At 50.4% G+C, this 12,228-nt stretch overlaps 1 pseudogene; it reads right to left on the minus strand.

Moving 5' to 3' along the window:
* Positions 1-2,357: 2,357 nt before the first annotated feature.
* Positions 2,358-2,913, minus strand: LOC133068529 (large ribosomal subunit protein uL11-like; annotated as a pseudogene).
* Between the last annotated feature and the right edge of the window lie 9,315 nt (positions 2,914-12,228).

The raw sequence follows: 12,228 nt of genomic DNA on the forward strand, positions 1-12,228 counted from the left end.
GTGCATCAAAGTAGCCTCTTGTATTTAAAAACAATTTTTTATATCTGTGATGATTTCTTTCACTTGCTCTTCCGTATATTTTAAATTTCTTCTTGATTTGGTTTTCTAATTCTCTCTCTATTTTTGGGGATTTTTGTCCCTCCAAAATTAGCTCTTGGAATTATTCTTTCATCCTAAGCATCTTTTGGTTTCCAGATCTGTTTATTTTGCCTGTATCTTCACCCTGACCCTTTAGAAAAGCTGGTCCATCAGCCTCACTGCAGTCAAGGCACACGTTTCAGCAGCAGCATCCTCCTCCCTCCTCCCCACAAAGAGGACAGCCCCTGAGTGGTCCACGGTCACAGGACCCCAGCACGTTCCTCCTCTGTATCCCTCAGGGCTGTGGTGATGGGGGAGGGTCTTCTTGGGACCACGGTCAGGAGATGAGACGTTCCTGGTTCTTATTTCGGAAACCTCCCTCCCCATCATACCACAGCCTTCCCAGCATTTCAACCTCCACCACTGGGCGACCACTGTGCCCCAGTTTCGGTCAACCAACCAAGAGTAAAGTGAGGGACACTTCCAGCTTCTTGAGCTGAAAAATCATTATTGTTGTTTAATCGCTAAGTTGTGTCCAACTCTTTGCAAGCCCATGGACTGTAGTGTGCCAGGCTTCCCTGTCCTTCGTGGAGCTTGCTCAAATTCATATCCACTGAGTCGGTGATGCCATCCAACCATCTCATCCTCTGGCGTCCTCCTGCCTTCAGTCTTTCCCAGCATCAGGGTCTTTTCCAATGAGTCAGTTCTTCACATCAGGTGTCCAAAGTATTGGAGCTTCAGCTTCAGCATCAGTCCTTCCAATGAAAATTCAGGGTTGATTTCCTTTAGGATTGACTGGTTGCCCTCTTTGCTGTCCAAGGGGCTCTCAAGAGTCTTCTCCAACACCACAGTTCAAAATAAATTCTTCAGTGCTAGCCTTCTTTATGGCCCAACTCTCACATCCGTACGTGACTGCAGGAGAACCCATAGCTTTGACTATAAGGACCTTTGTCAGCAAAGTGATGTCTCTGCTTTTTAATACGCTATCTAGGTTTGTCATAGCTTTCCTTCCAAGGAGCAAACGTCTTTTAATTTCATGGCGGCAGTCACCGTCCACAGTGATTTTGGAGGCCAAGAAAATAAAATGTGCCATTTTTTCAAGTTTTTCCCCATCTATTTGCCATGAAGTGATGGGACCAGATGCCAGGATCTTAGTTTTTTCAATGCTGAGTTTTCAACCAGCTTTCTCATTCTCCTCTTTCACCCTCATCAAGAGGCTCTTTAATTTCTCTTCCCTTTCTGCCATAAGTGTGGTGTCACCTGCATATCTAAGGTTATTGATATTTTTCCCAGCAATCTGGATTCCAGCTTGAGATTGATCCAGCCCAGCATTTTGCATGATGTACTCTGCATAGAAAATGGTATTCCCGTCTCTTTAAGAATTTTCCATGGAGAAGGAAATGGCAACCCACTCCAGTATTCTTGCCTGGAAAATCCCATGGACGATGGAACCTGTGCCTTGCTACATGGGAATCCTTCCTTACTATCACAGACAGATCTCCACTTGGAAGAAGCCTCTGAAGATAAATTGTAATCTCATTGAAGACCTCTATGTGATCTTTGGAAGATAATGTCTGTTAACCAAAGTTATTCTTTCTCAATGGGCTGGATCCTTTCTAAAGTGGATGAAAAGTATTTCACACTATCTGGAAAACCAACAACTTGAACTTTTTTCTGGAACTCTCTTGCTTTTTTGATGATCCAACAGATGTTGGTAGTTTGATCTCTGGTCCCTCTGCCCTTTTTCCCCCTCTGCTCCCTACCTCTTCTGTCTTTTCTAAATCCAGTTTGAACATCTGAAAGCTCTCTGTTCATGTACTGCTGAGGGCTAGCTTGAAGGACTTTGAGCATGACCCTACTAGCTTGTGAAATGAGCACGACTGTATAGTAGTTTGAACTTTCTTCGGCATCGCCCGTCTTTGGGACTGGAATGAGAACTGACATTTTCCAGTCCTGTGGCCATTGCTGAGTTTTCCAAATTTGCTGGCACATTGAGTGCCAGCACTTTAACAGCATCATCTTTTAGGATTTGAAATACCTCAGCTGGAATTCGGTCACTTCCGCTAGCATTGTTTGTAGTAATGCTTCCTAGGGCCCATTTGACTTCACACTTCAGGATGTCTGGCTTTAGGTGAGTGATCACACCATTGTGGTTATTCAAGTCATTAAGATCTTTATTGTACAGTTCTTCTGTGTATTCCTCTTTTTTTTTTTTTTTTTTTTTGGCTGTCAAATATTCCTTCATTTTTCTTTTCCCTTTGCAGTTCTTAACTAACTGGTCATTCCATCGCACCACTGATGATGTCATCTACGATGTCATGAGGGTGGCGGCCATCAACACTGCAGCCCCCAGATGGGGTGCTTTCTAGGATCTTTTTAATGGTTCCAGAGCATTCTCTAGCTAGAGATCAATGCCGCACCTGCTGGGCAATATCGACAATCTCATCAAAAGTGATGTTTCCACTGTGTTTAATGTTTTTCTGCTTCTTTCTATTTCTTGGTGGTTCTTTGAGGGCTTTGATGATCAGGGCAGAAGCAGAAGGTGCCATCTCAATCCGGGCCTGTCTCTTCTGGATGATCAGTTTCACTGTAATCCTTAGACCTTTCCAATCACCAGTTGCCCTGGCGATGTTATCACATACCTTTTTTGGAGACAGACCCAGAGGGCCAGTCTTGGGGACCAGGGCAGACGTGGCACCAAATTCCCCACCGGTGCACCTCAGGTATATGACTTTGATCTCATTGGGGTCGAACTTAGGTGGCATGGTGGAGGCGGTTGGTGTCGGAAGAACCCGGATTTGGGATAACAAATTTGCACTTTTGCCTCCTCCAAGCCGAAAGCTCTTCTGTGTGTTCTTTCCATCTCTTCTTAATCTCTTCTGCTTCTGTTAGGTCCATACATTTTCTGTCCTTTATCGTGCCCATCCTTGCATGAAATGTCCCTTGATATCTCCAATTTTCTTGAAGAGGTGTCTAGTCCTTCCCACTCTATTGTTTTCCTCCACTTCTTTGCGCTGATCACTGAAGGCTTTCTCTCTCCCTGCTGTTCTCTGGAGTTCTGCATTCAGTTGGGAATATCCGTTTCTCCCTGACTTTTCAATGCTCTTCTTTCCTTGGCTATTTGTAAAGGCTCCTCAGACAACCACTTTGCCTTCTTGCATTTCTTTTCCCTTGGGATGGTTTTCATCACTGACTCCTGTACAGTGTTACAAACCTCTGTCCATGGTTCTTCAGGCCCTCTGTTCACCAGATCCAATCCCTTGACTCTGTTCATCACTTCCACTATATAGTCATAAGGGATTTGATTTAGGTCATACCTGAATGGACTAGTGATTTTCCTTACTTTCTTCAGTTTAAGTATGAATTTGGCAATAAGGAGTTCATGATCTGAACCACAGTCAGCTCCAGGTCTTGTTTTCGCTGACTGTATAGAGCTTCTCCGTGTTCAGCTGCAAACAACAATCAATCTGATTTCTATTTTGATCATCAGTGATGTCCATGTGTAGAGTCGTCTCTTCTGTTGCTGTGAAAGGGTGCCTGCTATGACCGGTGCGTTCTCTTGGCAAAGCTGTCCGCCTTTGCCCTGCTTCACTCTGCTCCAAGGTCAAACCTGCCTGTTACTCCAGGTGACTCTTGACTTCCAACTTTTGCTTTCCGGTCCCCTATAATGAAAGGGACGTCTTTTTTGGGTGTTAGTTCTAGAAAGTATTGAACGTCTTCATAGAACTGTTTGACTTCAGCTTCTTCAGTGTTAACTCGTCAGGGCATAGACTTGGATTACCGTGATATTGAATGGTTTACCTTGGAAACGAACAGAGATCATTCTGTTGTTTTGGAGATTGCATCCAAGTACTGCATTTCGGACTCTTTTGTTGACTATGAGGGCTACTCCATTTCTTCTAAGGGATTTTTGCCCACAGCAGTAGATATAATGGTCATCTGAATTAAATTCACCCATTCCAGTCCAAGTTAGTTCACTGATTCCTAAGATGTTAATGTTCACCCTTGCCATCTCCTGCTTGACCACGTCCAATTTATCTTGACTCATGGACATAACATTCCAGGTTCCTGTGCAATACTGTTATTTACAGCATTAGACTTTAAGTTTCACTACCAGACACATCCATAACTGAGCGTCGCTTCTGCTTTGGCCCAGCCACTTGAATCCTTCTGGAGCTATTTCTCCACCCTTCTCCAATAGCATACTGGGCACCTACCAACCTGGGGAGTTCATCTTTCAGTGTCCTATCTTTTCGCCTTTTCATATAGTTCATGGGGTTCTCGAGGCAAGAATACTGAAGTGGTTTGCCATTCCCTTCTCCACTGGACCACGTTTTATCAGAACTCTCCACTGTGACTAGGGGTGGCCCTGCACGGCATGGCTACACCGAGTTATGCAAGCCTGTTTGCCTCAACAAGGCTGTGATCCATGAAGGGAGCGCTGAAAATATCAAATCCCAAATCCCTTGTAACTGCACACATCTTGGAAGATTTAATCCAATCCACAGTATGCTCTTCCCTCCCTCACTAGGACTTGCAGACACCAACCCACACACCCCCAGGCTCCTGACAGTATAAATGACAAATCCGGCAAACCTTTTGATGTGTAAACCCTCTTTTCCCAAATTAGGCTTGTACTTAACCTCCTTGGACATGCTGGAATCTGACTCTAATTGTAGGTTTGGGGTGGTGAGGGGCGGTGGAATTGGAGCAAAGTGGAAATCGGCACCTGCTTGCAAAGTAACCACATCAGAAGAGGTCACTGCTGGGCCTGCAGAGGAGGCAGGACTGGACCCATGGGAGGGGGCGGGCCCCCCTCAGCATGGTCACTGGTTACTGTGGGATTCTGGCATCTAGATCTGCCCCAAATCCAGCGTCCAACTCTGCCTCCATCAGAGCCCTGACGTTCAGGGGACCTGCAGAGGGAGGTCAGCTCAGCCTGTCTTGGGATTCTGAACCCTCTGGATCTTGCTGGGGCCGCCTTGGGAGCACATCCACTCTGCAGGCTTGGGGGAGCAGAGACCCTTTCAGTGATGGAAGGAACACTCTTGCTCTCTGACCTGCCTTGAGCTCAGGATTCAACCTCCCGACCATGTCACTTTATTTCCTTAGACCCTGGTGCAGTTCCTCCAGCGGCCCCTCCCACTGTCCTGAGCTCTGCCCACCCCCATCACTGGTTGTGCAAGTAACCGTTTCACCACAGTGTACCGCGTGCTGTTATGTTCAGTCGCTCAGTTGTGTCCATCTCTTTGTGACCCCATGAACTGCAGCAAAACAGGCTTCCCTGTCCTTCACCATCTCCCAGAGTTTGCTCAAATTCGTGTCGATTGAGCCAGTGGTGCCATCCAACCATCTCTTCCTCTGCCACCCGCTTCTTCTCTTGCCTTCAATCTTTCCCAGCATCAGGGTCTTTTCCAATGAGTCAATTCTGCATCAGGTGGCCAAAGTATTGGGGCTTTGGCTTCAGCATCAGTCCTTCTAATGAATATTCAGGGTTGATTTCCTTTAGGATGGACTGGTTTGATCTCTTTGCTGTCCAAGGGTCTCTCAAGGGTCTTCTCCAGCAGCACAGCTCAAAACATCAATTCTTTGGGGCTCAGTCTTCATGGTCCAAATCAAATACTTGTACACGACCACTGGAAAAACCATAGCTTTGACTATACAGACCTTTGTCAGCAAAGTGATGTCTTTGCTTTTTAATATGCTGTCTAGGTTTTTCATAGCTTTTCTTCCAAGGAGCAGGCATCTTTTAATTTCGTGGCTACAGTCACTGTCTGCAGTGATTTTGGAGCTCAGGAAAATAAAATCTGTCACTGTTTCCATTTTTTCCCTTTTTATTTGCCATGAAGTGATGGGACCATGACCTTAGTTTTTTGAATGTTGAGTTTTAAGGCAGCTTTTTCACTCACCCTCATCAAAAGGCTCTTTAGGTCTTCTTCACTTTCGGCCATCAGAGTGGTATCATCTGCATATCTGAGGTTGTTGATATTTCTCCAGTTACCATGGCTCCAAATGTCCCACGGTCCCATCACTGGGTCCTCACAGCCTCCAACCTCGTAGGGCGTGTGGACTATCTGAGATGTCCCCCTGGTCGGCCTGTGGGCTGCAGCGGCCGTGGGTGCCCGCGCGGTGGGAGGCAGGATTTGGCTGTGGAAAACAGGCAGGAGTCCAGGCTGACCCTGGGCTCTCCGAGGCTTCTGCAGGGTGGAGGGTGGCCTGGACACAGCGATCTGTGTCTCGCTGATGGGAGCCCAGGTTGCAACTAGCTCTGACCAGAAGGAAGCATCTGCGGGCCGGGTTAGGTGTCCAAGGAGGCCGGGCAGCCCCGCCCAGACCCGCAGAAGAGGTGCCCGGCTGGTCCCGCCGCCCAGCCTGCCGCTGAACCTGAGCCCTGGAGCAGCTGCAGTTTTGAGAAGCCGCGCTTCGGGGCGGTCTGTTACACATGCACCTTCCAGCGGGGTCGCTGCCCCTGCTGCGGCTGAGAGGCCAAGGAAACCAGAAGACGTGCCCCCGCATTCGCCCTGGACCTCACTGAGGACAGTGGCCTGTGGCAGGACGTCCCACTGATCGCCCAGCTGGGCTCGCCAGCGGACAGATGGAAACAGCAGCAGCAGGTCCACCTGGCTTTTCCCCCAGCTCTCGCCCGGGGGGCAGTCGAAGGCGGTTCCAGGGAGCCCACTGGGGTTTCTTATCTGACCCACATCCTTGTCCAGCCTTGACTGGACTGGACCCACACTGTCATTTCTACCGGGTTGACTTGTGGGTCACATTCAGTCCAAACTTCGGAGGAAAAAAAAGACATTATTTGCAGGACTCCCCAAGCCCCCCAGACTCAGAATTCATAAAGAGAAAGACCGACAAGACTCAACTTTACGTGACTTTAAAACTTCTGATCATTTACTGTATAACTCAGGAAGCTCAAACAGGGGCTCTGTTGAGGGGTGGGATGGGGCGGGAGAGGGGAGGGAGCTTCAAACGGGACGGGGTATATGCACTCCTACGGCTGATTCAGGGTGAGGGTTGACAGAAGCCAACAGAATCCTGTAAAGCAGTCATCCTTCAATAAAAAATAAATTAATAATGAAAAAACCTCCTGGTCAGCACAGGAAGCCCAAACTGGTAAAAAGTTTCTGCAACGCAGCTCTCTGACAGCGGACAGGTTGGACCACGTGGTTTAAAGGTCCTATTTGGCAGAAGAGACCACAGTTGCTTCCGAACTGGGAAAAGAAAAAAAAAAAACTTGCAACCTACATAATGGAAAAACTGACAGATATAACCATGTAAAAATTAAAAATATCTCAGAGCAAAAGATACCATAGGCAAACATAGCTGGTCCAAGCTGCTCCTCCAGCTCAGGGTACAAATAAGGTCACATATTTCTGTTCTTCACGGCACCCTGCCCGCTCACATGGCCGGGACGCTTTCCATGGCAGCTCAGCCCCCCATCACCTCAGGCATGTTTGCTTTTGACATCGGTGCACCCCGCCCCCGGTGACACGCTGCCCCCGGGACACCTGTGTGCGGGCGGTGCCCACGGCAGCACAGGGGCTCCGGTTGCTGGGACGCCATCGATGCGTTCCCGCCCGGGATGCTGCCCACATCAGAAGGACTGGAGTGAACTCTAGGATGACAACCAGAGGCTGGCTCCTCCTGAGCAAGTGGCTTGGGGACTCTGTCCACATCCCTAACACAGAGAGGCATTGGACGTTAAGAACGATAATAAAATGTGTGGCGAAGCTGAAAAGCCAGGAGGGACGGGGTGAGAGAGGATCGGTAGGTGTTGAACCCTTGGGGGCAGGGCAGTGGCGCCCAACGCGTCTGGGAGGTGCTGGGGCTGCGGTGCCCTCAAAGCCGACCCTGGGGGTCTGCCCCCCCGGAGGGTCCGAGGGAAGGCAGAGGTGCGCAGGGTCCTCACCGGCACAGCACGGCGTCCCTGGGGCGCTGCCTGCTCTGGGGTGTCCTTCGGGTGCAGAGAGCAGGCCCTGGGGCTCGGGACACCCGGTCAGAGCTGCGATGGCCGTGGGCCCTTGGGCACTTCTGCAACCTCCCGGCGCCTCCAGGAGTGAAAACCGCATCCTCAGCCCAGCCCTCCCGTAAGCTGGGCCCCGGGCACAGGAGTTACTTCTGTGAAGTGGCGAGGCCTGGAGTACAGAGAATGCCGTGAAGCATTTGCGAACGGTGGGCTCTGTGCCAGCCCTCACCCGGGGCAGGGAACTGAGTCCAGCCTGGAAAGATGCCCACGAGGCACGGAGTGCAGGAGAGGCTGAGGCGGGTCTTCTCTCTGCGTCCAATCCCCCCTGGCGTCTCTCGTCCACACGGAGGTGCTCTGACACCCTGACCTCAACTGTGCTGGCCGCTGGGGGCTCCAGCTTCTGTCTCATCACCGCGCAGAGCCGCCTCGCCCAGCGGGAGCCTCCGACCAGGAGCCTGACGTTGACCCACGTGGCTGACCCAGCACATGTCTTCCTTCTCGGCGACCACCCTGGGCAGCCGTCCCTGAGCGCCAGGCTCTGAGTCCAGTCCCGGGTCTGGGAGCTGGGGAGCTGGGGCCGTGAGGAGGTAGTGGCTCCCTGCCTTTGCAAACCACTGTCCAGGAGAGGTCCTCCCGAGGCAGTCACGACGGCAGGGGCACGGCCCACCAGCCCCTGCACTGCCGACCCCAGCTGGGAGCCCGGGGTCCTCAAGACCACTGTCCATGTGAGCATTCACCAGAACTCACTGAGCGTGCCCATGCGCCCAGCTGTGGCCGCGACCCCGACAGGGCACAAATGAAAGTCTCAAGGTGGGGAGGGCCTGGGCGGGGCTCAGGAGGGCTGGGCACCAGCCTCCAGATGTCATCTCCCCCTGGAGTCCTAATGTGTGACCTCCCCATGGGGTGTTGCCACTTGGAGTCCAGGGTCCTCACTGGAGCGCCACACCCGACCACCTCTCTGGGGGGCAGGCTGACCCGTGGCCATCACACTGACCCACAGGCCAGCAGACACCAGAGACCCTTTTGCCAGGCAGGACACCCCAGAGGCCTAGAGATCACCTCTCAGGAGCTGAGGGCCAGGTGGTCTCTGTAGTCCATGCCTTTCAAGCAGAGGAAGAGACCAGTCCGCACGGGCCGGGGAGCGGCTCTTCCTAGGACCAGCCGGCCAAGGGGGCCATTGGATGTATTTGAGCCCACCTCATGCCCCCACCCCATCCTCTGCGGCAATGCTGACCATCACAGAAACCCCCTGCGGAGGCGCTGAACTCAACCTGGCTTTGAACTAAGTCAATGCTGAGGCTTTGACAACTGTTTTAGAGTTATTGTAGAAGCTGACCACATCATAAGCGAAGAAATAAAGTCCAAGCTCTCAGTGACCATGACTGACCACCCCTGCCCCTCCGCACCCCGGGAAGGTGTAAGCAGCCAGCCCACCCTCATTTCCAGCCCCACCGAAGGCATACGGGCTCCCAGCAGCGTGGCTTGGCAAGTCTTCCCACCCCCAGCGGAGTCCACCTCCCACTTCCGGAATCCAGGGACTGGACTTCAGGGTTTCCTGGGTCCAACAGGAAGTGCCACATGCCAATTCCACGCCTGCGCCTCGAGACGCCTTGGGCAAGGGGGAAACTTATGCACCAGAGATTACAAACACTGCTGGCAGAGACGAAGGCTCTAAATGAACAGATATCACTGTTCACGGACTGAATGACTCAGCACCTCTGTGATGGCCACCCTCCCTGAATTCATCCACGGACCCACAGCAACCCCTATCAAAATCCCAGCTGGCTTCTTAGTTTTTACAGAAATTGGTACACTGATCTTAAAATTCACATGTAAATGTAAAGTCCCCGGAAGAGCCAAAATAGTCTAAAAAAGAACAAAGTTGGAGGACTCAACATTTCCTGACTTCAAAACTTACTCCAAAGCTGTCATAATCAAGATAGTACCATATGAGCAAAAGGACAGACATCCAAACCAATGGAGTAGAACTGAGAGTCCGAGAATAATCCAGTACATTTATAGTCAATTGATTTTCAACAGGGATGCCAACCCCAGAACGGGAGGAGTTACACATCACATCCTTGATCAAGGACTTGTATCGAGAATGTGTCTTATCACTCAAGAGCATGACAAATAATCCAAGTTTTAAGTGACCAAAAATTTTAGATAGTTGACCAAAGGACACAGACAGCCTGTAAGAACTTGAAGAAACACTTGGCAACATTAGTAAGTAGAGAAATGCAAATTTAAACCACAATAAGACACGCGAGGATGGCTGTCATCAAAAGAACAGTCAGTTGCTGGAGAGACTGGCTATTGTTTAGTTGCTAAGTCATGTCCAACTCTTTCACGACCCCATGGACTGCAGCTCTTCAGGATCCTCTGTGGCATCTCCCAGGCAAGAATACTGGAGTGGGTTGCCATTTCCTCCTCCAGGGAGAAACTGGAACCTTCGTATATTAGCAGTAGAAATGTGGCATGGTGCCACCATCTGGAAAGCAGCTCAGCTGTTTCTTAAAATGTTAAACATAAATTTACCATATGGCCCAGCAATTCCACTCCTCTCATCTACCCAGGAGAAATGAAAATGTATGCCCGCACGGAAACTTGTGCATGAATATTCACAGCAGCTTCATTTCTACAGACCAGGACTGGAAACAAACCAAACGCCTATCAATTGGCAAGCGGGAAACAAGACAGGGTGGGTCCTCACCGTGGAGGATCAGCTGGCGATAAGAAAGAACGAAGTTCTGACTCATGGATAACACGACGTTACGCCAAATGAGAGACGATCTCAGATGGTGTGATTCTATTAATGCAAAAGGTCCAGAAAAGGTAAATCTGAGGACACAGGAAGTACATCAGTGGCTGTCAGGGGCTGCGCCCCGAGGTTGCTTTGTGGGTGGTGAAGACGTTGTACAGTGAGACTGTGGTAGTCACAGCATAATTCCAAATTTATTTTTAAAAAATTGAATTGTGACACTTAAGCAAATTTTATAATTTATAAAATATAACTCAGTAAGACTGTTAAACAGAAAGAACGGACGAGAAGCCTCGAGTACCGTGCTGTCTCTGTCTCCCCGCTTGGCTGCCATCATCTGCTACTGATGAGACGTGTGGTTCAGACATCCACTGCCCCCTCCCCAGCTGACAGGCAGCTCCCGGATGGGCCAGGACACTGTCCTAGTCAGCCTCAGGTGACCAGCCAGGTGCCCACAGGCCACAGCAAGGTCAGCCCAGATCAGCAGAACCACCCAGCGGGGCCGTGCCTTCATCAGCAATCACGGACTCTCCTGCTTTACCTCGAGCTGGGCAGTTTGTTACGCGGCACCAGCCGACTGATACACACCCTGACGGTCGCAGCACTTGATGCCAGACGGCCGCAGATGATGACTGTGATGCGGCAGAGATGTGGGCATCACACCCCATCTTCGATGGAGCTCGGCTGGGGGAGGACAGACGTGCTCCCTGCAGTGCTGAGTACATGGGGTGGGGTTGCCCTGTGATCTCTCCCTGCAGCCCCGAGAGCACACAGCCCCAGTGCTCGGGTTCAGAGACCGGGTCAAACACATGTGCAGCCTTGGTCGGAGGCCCACAGGGAGTCAGGCAGGGGCAGCTCCCCCCGCAGTGCAGCGGCTCAGCCCCCTCCCGCCCTGTGCACATGTGACCATCAGCAGCCCTTCTTCAGAACCCCACCTGCTCCAGAATCCCGCGGCTTAACATCTGGAAATTCTGGGTTGTTTTGGAGCCATGTCAGCTTCCTAGGGGTAGAGGGGTACAACTGAGACCGATAAGCAAATTGGTCAAAGCTGCAGGACACACGGTCCCTAAACAAAACTCAATCATACTTTCACACACTACCAAGAAACAATGGGAAATGGAAACTTAAAAATACCATTTAGAAAAGTACCACTTAATGGGAAATAGGATAAATCTGTTTTATAAATAGGGTCAGAGCTGTAAAGAGAAAACTACGGAATGAGAACGGCATGCTGAAAAATGGTTAAGATGGAGACTTCCCTGGTGGTCCAGTGGTTAAGACTGCACTCCCAAGGCAAGGGGCTCGGGTTTAATCCCTTGTTGGGGAACTAAGTTCCCTCAGGCTACACGGCACAGCCAAAAAAAAGTAGTTACGATGGCAAATTACATGGTGTGTGTATTTTACCACAGTTATTATA

Source organism: Dama dama, chromosome 13 (assembly GCF_033118175.1).
Source record: "Dama dama isolate Ldn47 chromosome 13, ASM3311817v1, whole genome shotgun sequence".
Taxonomy (NCBI): Eukaryota; Metazoa; Chordata; class Mammalia; order Artiodactyla; family Cervidae; genus Dama; species Dama dama.